We start from the raw sequence: 15,821 nt of genomic DNA on the forward strand, positions 1-15,821 counted from the left end.
TGCCAGTGTTCTGACCTCTAATCTGGAGCCCTCCTCACTCCTGGAGTGGTCAGGGTGATGGCAAGCAGAAGAATGTCTGTGTGTCTAACACCCAGCGGTCTCTCCAGCGCACCCCACAGCAGCTTCTCCAGGTCTGCCCAGGGCCACATTCTCGCCAGCCTTTCGCAGGTCTGGATCCCCAACAGCCGGGGAGAGAGCCGGTCTTGCGATCGTCTGGTCCATTGGCTTCTGATCTTATCCCGTCCCTCATCCATCACATGTTCACTGAGCCCCACCGGGCCCTGCGGTGGCGCCAGCGACACAGCAGCTAAGCAGACCAGGTCTGCCCGCACAGGGCACACGGTCCTACAGATGGGGTACCCAGTTACGCCACGGCGCGGGGTGCCTCAGGGGGGCTGGCGAGGAGGACTCTGACCGCGAGGGGGTGGGGGAGAGAGGGAAAAGCTTCTGGAGGACAAGCCCTCTAAGGGAAGACTTTGAAGAATAAATAAACCAGGGTTTGTATGTGGGAGGGCAGGGTAGGCCCAGGGAAGACTGTGGGCAAAGGCTCAGAGGCCGGGAACAGCGCGGCGTGCCGGGGAACCTTCAGGTCGTTCTGCCCATGTGCAGAGGAGACCCGACAGAGCAGGGCAGGTGATCGGACACTTTCAAAGGGTTTTCAAGGTTTTTTTTCCTTTGTGGTGGTCATTCATTCATTTAGCAGATATTTATTGAGCACTTACTCTATCCAAGGAACTGTTACAGCTCCTGGGGACACAGCAGAGAACAGACACACACTATTCTCACCTTCACGGGCTTACATTCTACTGGGAGACCAATATGCCCACAACAAAAATAATTTTAGCAACTGATGAGAAAATAAAATGATGGCATGAAGGGAGGGGCTGGGCAGGGGGTCGGGGCAGCTGGGGCCCCAGCGGTCGGGGAAGGCTCACTGAGGAAACGCGAAAGTGAACATGAGGAGGGGACACGGCCGTGCGTGGGTCCAGGGGGCACCGCCCCAGCAGAGGGGACAGTGACAGCAAGGGCCTGGGACCGAGGGGTCCTGGCGGCTGAAGTAGAGTGAGGAAGGAGGGTCGGGGGATTGTCCGGCCCTGCGGACGATGGGCTGGGGCTGGGAGCTCCTTTGAGCAGCAGCAGGAGACAAGCGGAGGGCGACAACCGCTCCCCTGGCTTCTGGAGCAGAAAATACTGTGAGAAGAAGGGACAGCCGGTGACAGTTTAAGGAGGTATAGCAGTTAGCTACGTCTCTGGAACAAATTACCCCAAAACATAGCTTAAACAGTATAACTCCTCAGCTCCACAGGTCTTCTGAACAGCCCTTCTGATCTAGGCTGGGTGCATGGGTTAGCTGAGGATTGGCTGGTCCGGGACGGCCTGGACCGGGATGCTGGTCTCTGCTCCATGCATATCATCTTCTACAGGCAGCCTGGGCATGTGCTCACGGTGGTGGCAGGGTTTCAAGACAGGTGCGAGGCCTAGGCTCAGAACTGGCACAGTCACCTCATTGGAGTCTATAGTGGCCAAAGCAAGTCCCAAGGTCAGCTCAGATTAGGGGGTGGAGAAATAGACTTCACTTATAGAAGGAAGGAGCTGCTGAGTCACATTGCAAAGAGCCTGGATGCAGGAAAGAGTAAAAGATTGCAGCCATTTTTGCAATCAACCTACCACAAGAGGCTGTCATGTAGTTCAAGAAAGAGGAGTTGAAGGCTTAAAATAGTGCGATCATGGTGGAAACAAATAATTGCAAATACATTTTGGAGGTAGAGCTGATAGAATTTGTCGCTGGATTGATCTGGGCACGAGGGAGAGGACTCAAGGATGACCCTTGAGTTGTCCTTTGGCCAGAGCGACTCTTGGGTGTGCCCAAAGTGAGGTGGGAGGAGCAAGAGAGAGGAAGTCAGGATCCAGGAACTCATTTGGGGCTGGTGAGACGGGAGATGCCGTCAGCATCCATGATGCTGGCCCAGTGTCATGAGGAGCCGGTGTCAAGCAGGAAAGTGACGTGGTGGAGGGCAGACTGGAAGGTAAGCCCAGAGAGGGTTTGTACTGGTTTCTTGGAGCCACTGGTACAAAGGACCGTAGACTGGGCGGCTGAAAAACCACAGTCATGTATTGTCTCACAGCTCTAGAGGCTGCAAGCCCAAAATCAAGCTGCCGGCAGCACCATGTTCCTTCCGAAGCCTCTAGAGAAGGCCCTTCCCCACCTCTTCCAGCTTCTGGTGGCCCCAGGCGTTCCTTGGCTTGTGGCAGTGTCACTCCAATGTCGCCTCTGTCTCCATGTGACTGTCTTCTCCCTGTTCTCTGCCTCTTCTTATAGGGACACCAGTCAGAGTGAATTAGGGCCACCTTAATGAGCTCATACTAGTATAATTATATCTGCAAAGCTTCTATTTCCAAATAAGGCCACACTCCCAGGTACAGGGGAGTAAGACTTCAACATAGCCTTTTGGGGACCCAATTTAATCCATAACACAGAGAGACCAAGGTGAGGAGGTGGAGGCCCAGAGCGGGCAGAGCTCCACCAGGCCCCTGGGTCACGGCACAGCTGGCACTGAAACCCACACGCCTGACGCCCTCCCTGCCCTACCCTCCCAGTCACCCCCTGCCGCCCACAGTGCCCATCCCGTCCAGTGAACGTGCCAGAGGTTAGGCCTCAGGCTGGTGGCCCCGAGAGGCAGAGCCATCACACCCGCCTCTGCTGGAACATGGAGAGCAGGGCCTCCGGGACACTCTCCTCTGTGCCCCTGAAGCCCTGGTTCCCAGACTTGCTCATCAACACACGATCCCTTTCCACAAAGCAAAGTGATCTAAGCAAGAGGTCAGCCGCAGCCCCTACTTTGCACTCCCAGACCCTCAAGGGGAGCACTGCTGTGGGAAGCCCGCCTCTCAGACCCCAGATGCTCCTGCAGAGCCAGCGTGTAGGTTTCCACAGGGTCAGCATGGACTGGAAAAGGGAGGGGAAATGAATGCAGGGAGGAGAGTGTGCCCCGCCCCAGCTGCTAGGGCCACGTGGGCGCTCTCCAGGCCCAGAGGGCTTTCGTGTGTGGGCCCCACAGGCACAAGGAGCCTCTGATCCAGCTGCCTGGCATTCTGGCCAAATGAGTCCACCGTGAACCCCAACATTCACAGATCCTGTTGAGAAAGGAAAGTTGGTCAGCAACCCCAAGCCAGGGTCCACCAGCAGACAGCACCCTGTGTGCAAGGACTTCATCAGCTCCGAAGGCACCTCGCGAACAGTTCTATTATGGTGCATTTTCTAAAAGAGTTATCACTCGATACAGAAACAGATATCTGTGCCAGGAACAGATTCACACAGGTACAATCCCCTGGTTTATGACGAAGGTGACACTGCGGTGCAGTTGGGGAATGATGATCTTTTCAATAAATCAGGCTGGTCAATTAAATACCCATATGGAAAAAAAATATCCACCCTCGTCCTCCCACCATATGAAAAAATCAGTTCCAGATGGATGCAGATTGTGAAAGCTTTCAGAAGGAGTATAGAAGACAATCTCCGTGACCTTGAAGGAGGTAGAAAAAGTTTTTAACAGACCACAAAAGCCCCAATAATAAAAGAAAAGATTAATATATTATACTAAAATTAAGAACTTCTCATCGAAAGACATCACCAAGACAGTGAAAAGGCAAGTGACTCAAATGGGAGGAGATAGACCTGACAAAGGACTCGTATCCAGGTGACATATTGTTAACACCTACAAATCAATAAGAAAAAGGCAGGTCACTCAATGGAAAAATGGGCAAAAGGCACTTGTACAGGCTTTTCACAAAAGAGGTTAGCCAGGTGACCGATAAACGTAAGAAACGTCGTTAGTCATCAGGAATGCAAATTACAAACACAAGGGCGGCGGCCGGTGGCCTAGTGGTTAGGTTCCCTGCTGTGCCTCAGCAGGCCACCTTTTGCCGGTTAGGCTCCCAGGCGCAGACCTTGCACTGCTCATCAAGCCATGCTTTGGCGGCATCCCACACAGAGGAAGGACTTACCACTAGAACGTACAACTATGTACTGGGGCTTTGGGGAGGAAAAAAAGAGGCGGGGGGAGATCGGCAACAGATGTTAGCTCAGGGCCAATCTTAGAAAAAAATAAAAAGCAAAGCAGTACCACTAACACGCCCCAGAACGGCTGAGAAGATTGACAGCGCCAACGCAGGTGAGAAGGAGAGCAGCCGAACGCTTGGCACACCGACTCTGGAAAACAGGCAGTGTCTACCCAAGCTGAATACACACCTACCCCCTGGCCCAGTATTTCCCTCCTGGATACACACTTCGCAGAGGTGTATGCACGGGCGCACCAGAAGACGTGCCGGCACGCTCACAGCAGCTTTCTTCAATGCAGCCCAATGCCGAGTCAACCCAGACACCCCTCAGAGAACAAGGGATGGCGCGCCGGACATTCACGCACTGGAACACCGAATACAAACCAGACCGAACGAAGAACACGGGTGAAGCAACCACACAAACGATATCGTGCAAAGGTAGCGAGATACAGGAGGACAGCCGCGCAGTTCCACAGGCGCACAGTCGGCCAGGGGGGACGCGCCCCCGCGCTGGCAGCCAGGAAGGCGCAGCCCTGGAGGGCGGCGTGGCGACCGCGGGGCGAGACGGGCACCGGGGCGCCGTTGACACCGGCGATCGCTTGCGAAAACGCGTCGAGCCGTACGCTCGGGATTTATGCCTTTTGGGCGGGTACACTGTACTTTAATTAAAAGTACATTTAAGAAAGAAATACACTAAGTGTTTTTGTAACGAAGTTCTGGTTTGGTTTCTTAAAAGCAATGGGAGCCTCGGAAGCGAGGCGCTGGGGTTCCCTCCCCCGTGTGCCCCCGCCCCGCTGTCCTCGCGCGTCCCCCGCAGCGGCAGTGCCCGCGCGGCGCCACCAGGTGGGGCTCGATCCCAGCGGAAGACCGTGCCGCCCGCGGCCCAGCGCGGGGGTCCAGCGCGCCGGGGCGGGGTGGGGGGGCGGCTGCCGGAACCGGAGCGGGGGGGCGGGCCGGCTGCTCGCGCCAGCGGGGCCCCTGGGCGCGCGTTTCTCGGAAGCTCCGGTTCTTCCCCAGACACGGGGCGAGCAATGCAATGCAAACCAGTGAGGTGTCGCTGTGCACCTGTCAGACTAGAAAATAGCCGTGAGCCGGGCCGCCAGCGTCGGCGCGGACACGGGGAGCGGGGAGCGGGGAGCGGGCCGGGCTGGTGGGGAGCGCGGGCCCCGGCGGCCGCTCCTGCGGAGTTACACGCGGACGCCGCTGGGACCGGCGCGGCCACTCCTGGGCGTTTATTCCGAAGAAGATCCGTCAGAGGAGATGGCTTGAGGACGTCCACCCCTGCTGACGAGGAAGCTGGGTGTGACACGTGGTGGGGGAAAGCCGGGAAACACGGGGAGATGTGACACGCCGCCCTTCGTACAGACTAAACACATGCGGTATAGACCGTGCGTCGTTGCTGAGAGCACGGATGGACGGTTAGAACAGCCGGGATGGGGTCAGGAAGGAAGAAGGGGAGAAGGAGGAAAGAGAAAACGCAGAGGAGAATACCACGTTTCTAGAGTTGTGAAAAGAAGAACCTAAAGGAAGATTCTACAGTCTCTAGCACTTCGTGGTGCCCAATAAATTATTTTCCATGTATGCCTTTATACGCTACTATTTATTGAGTGCTTGCTGTTTCCACGTGTGCCTTTATAGCTACTGTTTATTGAGTGCTTGCTGTTTCCACGTGTGCCTTTATAGCTACTATTTATTGAGTGCTTGCTGTTTCCACGTGTGCCTTTATAGCTACTATTTATTGAGTGCTTGCTGTTTCCACGTGTGCCTTTATAGCTACTATTTATTGAATGCTTGCTGTGCGTCAGGCAGTGGACTAGGCTCTGTAATACAATAGTGCATAGAACAGACCAAAACAAAAAGTTCCCACCATCACGGAGCTGACATTCTAGGAGTTTTGAGCCCTATTCCACAAATAGAGTAAAAGAAATGGCACATTCTCCTAAATCAAATTGCGATAAATGTGATTTTGTGTCCCTGCTGTGGTGGACTGCCGGGAGATTCAACTTCAGCTTCAGTGGGGCTCCCTTGCTCACACCCCCAGGGTCCCGGGACCTGACACAGAGCAGTATTTTGGGGTGCAGGGTTCCTAGCACCTGGTGTCAGCCTATACCGGTCCCTGCTGAATTACTGCGGGGCCTGCCCGCAAAAGCCAAAAAGTCCTCTGAAGACGGGCAGCTCCACGGGGTCTGCACTGAGCCGACCCAAGGGTTTCCACTGAGAGTCCCCATGGCCCCTGTCCTGCTGTCCTGCTGCCTGCCACAGGCCCCCAGCACCTGTCCCAGGAAGAGCCTGCCACCTCCAGGGCACCGCCAACTGCAAAGATACAGCTCCATGGCAGCCAAGCTGGCGCTCTTTCAGCACGGCTCCTGCTTTCTTCTCACCCCCATACTCGCCTCACAGAGCCTGGGCAGCCAGGCCACGGAAGGCCGGCGGTCACAGACACCTCTGCTCCCGGCCTGCCAACAGAACTGTCCTCGCCTCCAGGAGGGTGGGGAGAGAGGGAGGAACTCAGAGACCCAGGCCTAATGAATTCTCCAGCTTTTAAATTCTTCTGCAAGAGTGCAAACGAAACACAGATTAATCACAATATATCACCCTGACGTCATATTTCTTAGTTTTTATTTATCCAACGCATAATGGTTGAGCACTTACTGAGTGCTGTGTCTTCCAGCTGCACGGTGGGACCTTCAGTGAGAGGTGCTATGGTTGAGGATGCTGTGAAGATGATGATAGCGAGGTGGCTGGAGCAACTCAGGTTATTTGGTTGCCAGCAGTAGTCAACTCTGAGTAACTTTGGCAAAAAAGGAAAATATGTGTGTATGCATGTACATACATATATGTGTGCTTTGTATGTGTGTGCATGCCTATGCTTGAGTTGCGTGTTCATATACGTGTGTGTGTACATGTGTGTATAGTGTGTGTTTGTGTAAGATGTCAAGTGTGTATATCTGTATATACATGTGTGTATAGTGTGTGTGTGTGAGACGTCAAGTGTGTGTGTCTGTATGCATGTGAGTATAGTGTGTGTGTGTGTGTGTGTGTGTGTGTGAGACGTCAAGTAGTTTCCAGAATCAGTCCTGGTCTAGTATCTCTGCTCAAGATACAAAACTCCAGGGCGAGGGTCCGGCTGTCCTCTCCAGGGTCAAGGCCTCTATTCCTTGGTCCAGCGAGGATGGCGCACCCTGAGAGACAGTCCCACCAAGGCCACACTCAGGGGGAGAAGGTAGCTCCCCAGAGGGAACTGAGGCCCTTGCTTATCCGTCATCTCTTGCTGTGTGAGCGTTCTCCCCGGACAGAAACGAACACTGATGCTCTGGTGGGGACTCGGGAGCTGGGCTGAGCGGCTCTAGCTTGGGGTCACTCAGGAGGCTGCAGTCATCTGACGGCTTGGCTGGGGCTGGAGGAGCCACTTCCAAGCTGGCTAGTTGGTGCTGGCTGTGGGCTGGAGGCCTCAGGACCTCTCCACATGCGCCTCTCCGTGGGGCTGCTTGAGTGTCCTGACGAGGCGGCGGCCGGCTGCCTCAGAGCAAGCAACCCAAATGGGGACAAGGCAGAGGCTTCAGGGCCCTCAATTCGCCCACCTCAGAAGTCACACACCATCACTAATGCAATGTGCTTTCGGTCACACAGCTCAGCCCTGTTCAACGGGGGAGGGAACAACATAAGGGCGTGAGGACCAGGAGCCAGGCGTCACTGTGGGTCATGGTGGGGACTGGCTGCTGCTGTAGGAAGAGGGGACATGGAGGTAAGGCAGGAGGGAATAACAGAAGTCCCACAGTGACGATGCCCTTGGAGCTCACAGTCTGCAGGAAGGCAAGATAAGAATGCCACGTTAGTAGTTACTCGGCTGAGGACACGCACAGTGATTGGAAGAGGAACCCAAAGAGGCGGCAAGTAGCTTTGGCTGGAGGAGTCAGGGAGGCCTCTCGGAGGAGGCGACCTTTGAGTTGGACCTTGAGGCTAAGTAGAAGTTCCCTAGCAGAGGTGGGAGGAAGGGCGCTCCAGGCAAAGGCAGGAGGCGGGAAGCAGGTGGAGTCGGTTCTGCTAAAGGGGACCGGCAGGGCAAGCCTCTGAGCCGCCCTGATGCTGCCTCCTGGGAGACCTGCTCCTGGGCCCTCCTTTGCTTCCTGCCCCTGGACTCCAGGTGTCTGTCTGCTCAGAGAAAATGGGCTTGGTTTCTCTGCTGGAAGGATCCACGTCCCCCAGCTAACTGGCCCTGCAGGAGGACAAATCCAGAAGAAAGGCCGGACTCCTCACCCTCTGAGAGCCAGAGGCTGGCAAGGGGCATCTCCATGGCTTCCCAGTCCCTGGGCCCTGGCCGCCTCGCTGCGCCCTACTGCTTTCTGGGATTGGGGACAGCCAGACGGCGCTCTACCAACCCACTCAGCCGTCCTCGAGCCCCTACCCCACAGACACATGCACAAATTCCCACTGCCTCCAGGCCAGTGGGACTCGAGCCTCAGCAGGGCCAGTGCAGCCGCTTTGCCTGAGCCGGCAGCCTCCCCCAGGATGCATTAGGCAGGCTCCGCGGTCAGAGCAGGGCGAGTCTGCAGAGAGACAGGCTCAGGGGGCCTCAAATCCCCAGAGGGGAGGGGGCTGTCTGGCCTCAGCTGTAGAAACCACAAAGGGGCCCCCCGGAACGCCCTTTTCTCTCCTCCCTTGTGGTGGAAGGGAGGCGAAGGAGGAGGAGATTACAATGCGGGCAGAGATGCCACCACCGCGTCCTTAGTCGAGGGGCAGAGTGAAGGCCACACGTCCTGCCAGCAGAGCCCAGGGCCCGAGGGCCCAGGGCCCTTCCGCACAGAGCCCATGAGCTGCAGATGCTGCCCCCAGGACCCAGGCGGGAGGGGCGGGGCCGCAGCTCTGCCCACCCTGGCAAGGACTCCTGGCCCACACTCAACAGTAGCCCACTACCTCCGAAGTAAACCAGCTCTCAAGTCCACAGTGAAATCCCCGTAGCCACCAAGCTCAGAGGGACGGCGGGTCCCAGGTTTGCCAAGACCACTGCTTAAACAGCCCGGGCGGTGGTGTGGGGCGGCAGGGCTGGCCCAGGCACACCCAGTTAGTTAGGGAGCTGCCGGCACTCGGCCCAGCTGTGGACCGGGAGGCCTGGCTCTCTGTGAGCCGCTCGTTGCTAAAGCGTCGGGCTGACTTGCAGCGAGTATTTACTGAGCTCTTCCTGTGTGTCAGACTGCACAGCCCGGGGGCTCTGTGACGAGCACAAACAGACATGATCCCACCGCACGGAACTTACAGGTTAGTTGGGGAAACAGGCCTTAACAAAGTTAAAAAATACATAATTACTAAGTGTGACAAGCACTGGGAAGAAAAGAACAGATTTAGTCGTAGGAAACAACTAGGGAAGGAGGGGCAGGGAAGATGCTTCTGAGGAGGTGATTTTACGCCTTCCAGGCACAGCAGACATGAGTGGCGGGATCGACTAATAGGATCTGCCACGGCCCTAGACCAGGAGCATGCCAGATACTTGTTTCACCTGTGTTATGCCCTCGCCTAGGATCCTTGCTACCCAAAGAAGACCAGACGTAATTCTAATTCCCCTGGAATTCACCACGAGGTGCGGTGGATGATCATTTGGAGAAGCCACGTTACAGGGCAGCTTACTAGCTTCGTTGGTAGAAACCTCGAGGAAGTGAAACAGAACCAGTGTGGTGACACCACCACCAGGGGGATGTTAGTGAGGCCTTGAAGGAGCGTGTTGGAGAGAAGGCCCTCGTTGTAAAGAGGCGAAGGCGCTTAGCCTGAGAATGCTGGAACTTCTCTGGCTGTGGCCTCCGTTGGAGGGACGGCTGATGGCCGTTCGCGTCCTCTCCAAGCTGACAGCAAGCGTAGGCACAGTCCCTGCCTGAAGACACCTCTCCACCTGCGCTGGGAGCACCAGCCTCACCACAGACCCTCCGTGAGAACTGCCCTCCTTCCATCAGCCTTTCCACACTCAGCATCTCGCCCAGTGGTCCTGCAAGGCTACGCGGGGCTCCCCATTGCCACCACAGCTGGGCAGCCTGCTCAGACCCCACCAGATGGAAAACAACGTCCTTGAGAGGCAATTGTTAGGTCTATCTAAATATGGTCATGTGCTGCACAACAACGTTTTGGTCAACGATGGGCTGCATACATACGGTGGTCCCATAAGATTGGGACCACAGAGCCTAGGTGTGTAGCAGGCTATACCATCTAGGTTGTGTAATCTTACTCTGTGATGTTCACGCAATGACAAAATCGCCTAACAAGGCATTGCTCAGAACACATCCCTGTCGTTAAGTGACTCATGCTGTGTTCTCAGAGCGGCCTGCACCCACCTCTCACTGCATTTATCACAGTTGTAATCAATCCTTTCTGTGGCTCTTGATTCATTGTGAGTTGCAAGACAATGGAAACAGTGTCTGGCATATTCATTGCCAAATCCCCAGTGTGTGGCACATAGCGGGCCACTCAGCAATTACTTACTGATTAAGGTAACTGTTACAGAACACAGAGTCGGGACAATGTTGAGAAGCCGAAAGTTTTGGCCTTACCCCAAGGACCACTGGTCCTCCATGTTTTAGAGTGGGTGGCAGAGGGTGAGAGCAATATGGTGGCAGTTCCTCTTGATCCCTGCTCCCCAGACTCAGGGATCCCCCAGAGAAGGTGGTAAGTGCGTGTCCTCCGCACTCCCCGGCCCACAGGCTGTTCACTTCTCTGAGTTTGGAAGAGGCCAATGCTTCTTGTGCCCACTCTGTTGGCCCTGCACCACGTGCTGGCACCTACAAGGCAGGCTCCTTGCTCCTAGGAAGCTGACCGTCCTTTTGGGAGAGTAGGCTAGACTGACAATGAGATGGGTCAAATGCACATAGAATTAGTGTGGGAGAACTCACAAAAGGAGTCACTGAGGACGGGTTAGCCTTAGAAGGCTTCTGGGGTCACATTTGCCAGGACGAGTAGACCACGGATAAGTAGAGAAGAGCCTATTCAGAGAAGGGGGCCTTCCACGGAGAAAGGAAGAATAAAGAGGGTTAAGGGAAGAGAGGGGTGCGACGAGACTAGAGGCCTTAGGTAGGTGTGGGGACCGGGAAGGAAAGGCAAAGTGGAGCCAATGCCTGGTGGCCCTTGGTTTCTAGACTGGGAGTTTGAAGTTGAGCTATGGACAATGGGAAGCCACCATGACCCTTCTAGACAAGGAACCTAGAGCTGATTGTCTGGGGCTTCTGGGGTGATGGGCAGAAGACACATCCATGCCCCCTTGGAGGCCGGATTTTGTAGACAAATGGAGAGAGGCCTCGGGGAGCCAGCAACAGATGACTCCTGTAGGCCTTGGCTTTCAGAATGCGCCTCATCAAAGAAGCCGGTCGCCTTGTTAGTTCTCCAAACAGCACGTCTTCCCTAGATCAAGACTCCGATGGAAACACAATGGCCACAAAAGTGGTTTTTGTGTCTTGGTTTCTGGGTCTCCTACTCCCCCCTCCCTCCTGTATCTGTTCTCCATTATCGGCCAGACAAAGCCCATCCCAAGATGCCAGCGTCTCCGCCGGGCCTCACGTGTCCTTTCTCACCTGCGCCGTTTCCCCATCTGCGTCCCCACAAAATCTTTCATCCCATCAACACCGTGAGGATTCAGAGCAAGGAGGTTCACGTTGTCAAAGACGCCTTGATCTCCGTGCCTCCACCTCTTCCTCCTTAAATGAGTTGTTAACAGGAACCCAAGTGTCTGTTGAACCTAAAATACTTAAAAAAAAATTTCAAGGTAACTTACGGCGCGCACTTTAAGAAGCGAGGGCTCAGCGTGTCCCCAGCAGCTTCCTCCTTGATGCTCCGGTCTTCAGGGCTGCGGGAGGCATCCAATCAGACAGGCCGCCGCTGAGGGCCGGGGAGAGGGCTGCGGGGGCTTTATCTCAGATTCGAGCTGAGCCCACGAGATGGAAGGCAGGAGGAGAAGTGAGTGAGCGAGCGAGGGAGTGTGCCTGTGTGCGTGCGGCCGGGATAATGAGTGGCACTAATTCACAGAATTCCGTTTTGGCCATCGCACACGGCTCCCTTTTCTCTTGAAGGCCACTTTGAACAATCCCGTTTTCATAAGTCATTTACTTCCCCTAGGAGGGCAGGACTTCTAAAAATATCCCCCATTTCTTACACCTCAGAAGCAAATTATTTATGTTAAAGCAGCTTCGTTATCCTGGCCCCACTGGGCCGGCTTGGAAATGGAGGTGACTTCAAGAAGGCCCCACTGTCAACGGCAAAATCCTAGGAGGGGCCCATTCCCGGCAAAGCAAGGTTCCCGCCAGGCCTGCGGGGCCCAAGAGCCTTCACGGGTCAAGCAGGAAGTTCCATTCTATTTTTCCGCAAATATTATGTACCAGGCTCTGCGCTAGGCACCAGGAAACCCCCATGAACAGCCAGGTCAGCTCTCACGGAGCTCCCGTTTCAGGAGGGCAGATGGACACTCGACAGATACTCAGATCAGATGTGTCGAGAGCACGAGGGTAAAGTGAGGGAGAAAGCCCTCTGAAGGGGGAGCTTGACCTTCCACTGGGCGGGCGGTCAGGTCATTGGAAGTGACATCCAAATGACAAGGGCTGTGTCATGGGAAGATCTAAGAGTTGTGTCTTGCAGGGAGGGGAAGCGCTAAGGCCTGAGGTGGGGATGAGCCGGGTGAGTCTGGAGGCGAATGGGCGAGGCCAGCCGGACTGCGGGAGGCGAGGCCAGCCCGGAGGCAGGAGCTCACGGCAGGCCCGGAGGCCAGGGCCGAGACAGGGTATTTCCATGCAACTGTTAACTCTTCATGCTGACTTCAAATTTACTGAGAATCCAAACCCCACAAGTGTGTCCCAGTAAGAACCAGGGTGCTTGGAAAAGTGGCCAAACAGGCCACTAACCCAGAAGGTCCCCAGCCCCCGGCTCCTTATCCCTCCTCCTCTCTCCCCAGCTGGGAAGGGCAGTTAAGAGTCATCTCTGCAAAGTGGGCAGGAGGAAGAGTGGCACCAGGAGGGGACATGCCCTAAATGTAGGAGGAACCTGTCACTGCCCCCTGGAGGGACATTTGTCTTCCCCCTTAATCAGTCACAGGTTCAGTCATCATCCAGCGGGGCAGGGAAAGAGCAAGGAAAGCTGCTGCTCCCCGGAGAAGCCCCTCCGTTCTTCCAGTGTCCACGAGGCAATTAAGTCTTGGCATTCACAGACCTGAAGCCTTTCCGGGGCCGAGCCAGTCGGTGAGTCTCCATAATGAGGGGGACCTTCTGCTCTGCCAGGTGCATTGTCCCCGTAGCTTGTCCTCACCTCGCCCGGAGGAAGAGCTCTCACCCAGGGCTAACCTGGCAGGCACCCACAGCCCAGGGCAGGAGGCTGGAGGGTGGGCCCAGGCCGGAGGGTAGGCCCCGGCCGGGGCGGGGGCGAGGGGCAAGGCCTGGGAGCCAGGGGTGGGCTCTGTGGCACAGCCAAGGTGGGGTCTGTTACCTGCGAGCCCCAGACCAAGCCTCTGGTGGGCCTAATTGGAGAATTAATTTTTTCGATGCTGTTGTGTGCTGTGGAGGAGCCAGGATGGTTCATCCAGATCCTCAGCCTTCGCTCGGGATCTCCTGGGTTCCCTGGCAGGGTGGGCCAGGCGTCAGGCGGGGTGAGGCCTCCCTATACCAGGTTCTACCCGAGAAGCCAGGGATACAAGGGGGAGCAAAACAATCCGTCCCCACCACCCTGTGAGCCCACAGTTTCAGGACCTGGGAGGATGCAGGGGAGAAGTGACCACAGAGAGGAAGGGAGAACCCACAGGGGTGGGGAGTACACCTCAGGGCTTGTGACGGGCGTGAGAGAGGCTCCTGCTCCAGACAGGGGGCAAGGAACCAGGGATGGTCTCCCAGGAAGAGATGGGGGCATAGAGAAGAGGCGGGCGAGGGGGAGCATGCCCCAGGTGGAGGGAACAGCATGTGCAAAGGCCCTGCTGAGGGGCCCGAAAATGAGCTAGAGGGGCTGTCTAAGATGCAGGGCAGGAGGGAAAGATCCAGGTGGAACAGGACTATGTGCGCCCTGAAGACACGGCCGGGACTCAGACCCGGAGAATTTCAGCGGGTTCAAGGATGGAGGCAGCACAAGATCTCTTTGGCACTTCTACAGCTCACCAGGCCACCACGTGGAGAGAAATGGGCCAGGAAGAGGGTGACCAGGCAGAAGGTTCCTGCAAGCCTGGACCCAGGTGGTGGCAGAGGAGAGGGACGTGTGTGACACGGGCTGTTTGGTGCTATTAAGACCAGAGATGCAAGAAGACTCAGGTCCTTCTCCGCCGGTTACCCCTAACCCTCTACAAGGTGCCGAGAGAGCGGCACGAGGAGCAAGGACAGAGGACCCACGTTCCTCTAAAACCCACCTCCACACAGGCGCTGGATCCTAGGGCAGAATCTGCAGAGCCAATGGGCTCAACCTCCCCTCTCAGGTGCCTGCCTGGAGGAGGTGACAGTGAAGAGGAGAGAGGTGTGGTAAGACTTTCCTGGAGAGACCAGGAAGACTGTGACCAACCCTCCACACCCCAGATTTTCAAGAATCACAGGACTGGCCTTTCTATGGGCTCAAATCGGGGTGTTTCAAGGAGAGGGGAGGAATCCCAGGAGTGGGCACTGGCTGGGGCTGATGAGGAGAGATCTTGAGGACCCCAGGGCCCTCCCCATCCAGAATCCCCCTGAGAGGTGGGTTGAAGGATCTGGGGGTGGGGCTTGGCACAGCCACTCCCACCGCTGGGGACACGGCTCCGTCACAGGACCCTGAGCTTTTTCATGACCATCTCGGGGGCAGTATTTGCCCTATTGTTCTTCCACGACCCCTGGTGGAAGCCTGCTCCTCCCTGGTAGGGACAGTAGTGGCTAACACAGAGAGGCCAGACACGCTGCCCCCGTTTATGGGCATCCTCAACCCCGTCCTACAGGGAAGGAACAGGCATGAGTTGACAACAGTCACAGAGCAGTGAAAGGTCTGATGCCGATGCTAAGCTCGTGGCCCCTCATTGTGCCGCAGTCAAGGGACGGCGTTCAGTGTTTGGTGGCAGGCATGGGACAGCCAGGACCACCCTTTGCACTGAGACCCCCAGCTGGCGTGTTCATAAAACCAGCGAGGAGCTGGAGCTCTGCTCAGCTCGTCTCCACCCAAGAAGCCCAGGGCCCAGCCACACTGCAGATGCCCCCACCGTGGGCCCAGGTTCGTCACACCCACCCAACACCCTGAGCAGGCAGGGGCCTTGGCTGGGCGGCGTAGTCCCTAATAAGTTAATTATAATGGTGGAATGCGTCTCCCCCACTCCTGCCGGGCCCCCATCAAAGCGTTCCATGATGACATGGGACCGTGAAAAGAAGCTTGCAGGCGGCAAGCAAGGTTTCCAGGCTTTGCAAGGCAGGGAGTGGGGAGGGCTGTTTGTTTAAAGAAAGCTGCCACGCCACATTGATGTAACTCTCATTCTCTCTTTCACGGGGAAGTTGCTGGTGAGGGAAGCCACCGCCAGGGCAGGTAGATGCTCAGAGCATCACTCTCCGTGCAGACGGAGGCAACAGGCAGAGAGACAGGGTGGCAAAGCCAGGCCAGGGTGAGTGCAGGCCAGCTTGCTCTCTCATCTTCCTAGAAGCACCTCCGGACATTGTCTGGAGTGAGGCTTGGCGCTTGCCGTTCCTCAGCTCAAAAACTTGCAGTGGCTCCCCATGGCCCCCACAAAAGGCTTTTCAAACTTCCAAGAGGTTGATATGTTGTAGCAGTTAGGAATCCTTTTGTTGCAAGTGACAAAAACCGTAACCCAAAGT

This window comes from Equus asinus, chromosome 28 (assembly GCF_041296235.1).
Source record: "Equus asinus isolate D_3611 breed Donkey chromosome 28, EquAss-T2T_v2, whole genome shotgun sequence".
NCBI lineage: Eukaryota > Metazoa > Chordata > Mammalia > Perissodactyla > Equidae > Equus > Equus asinus.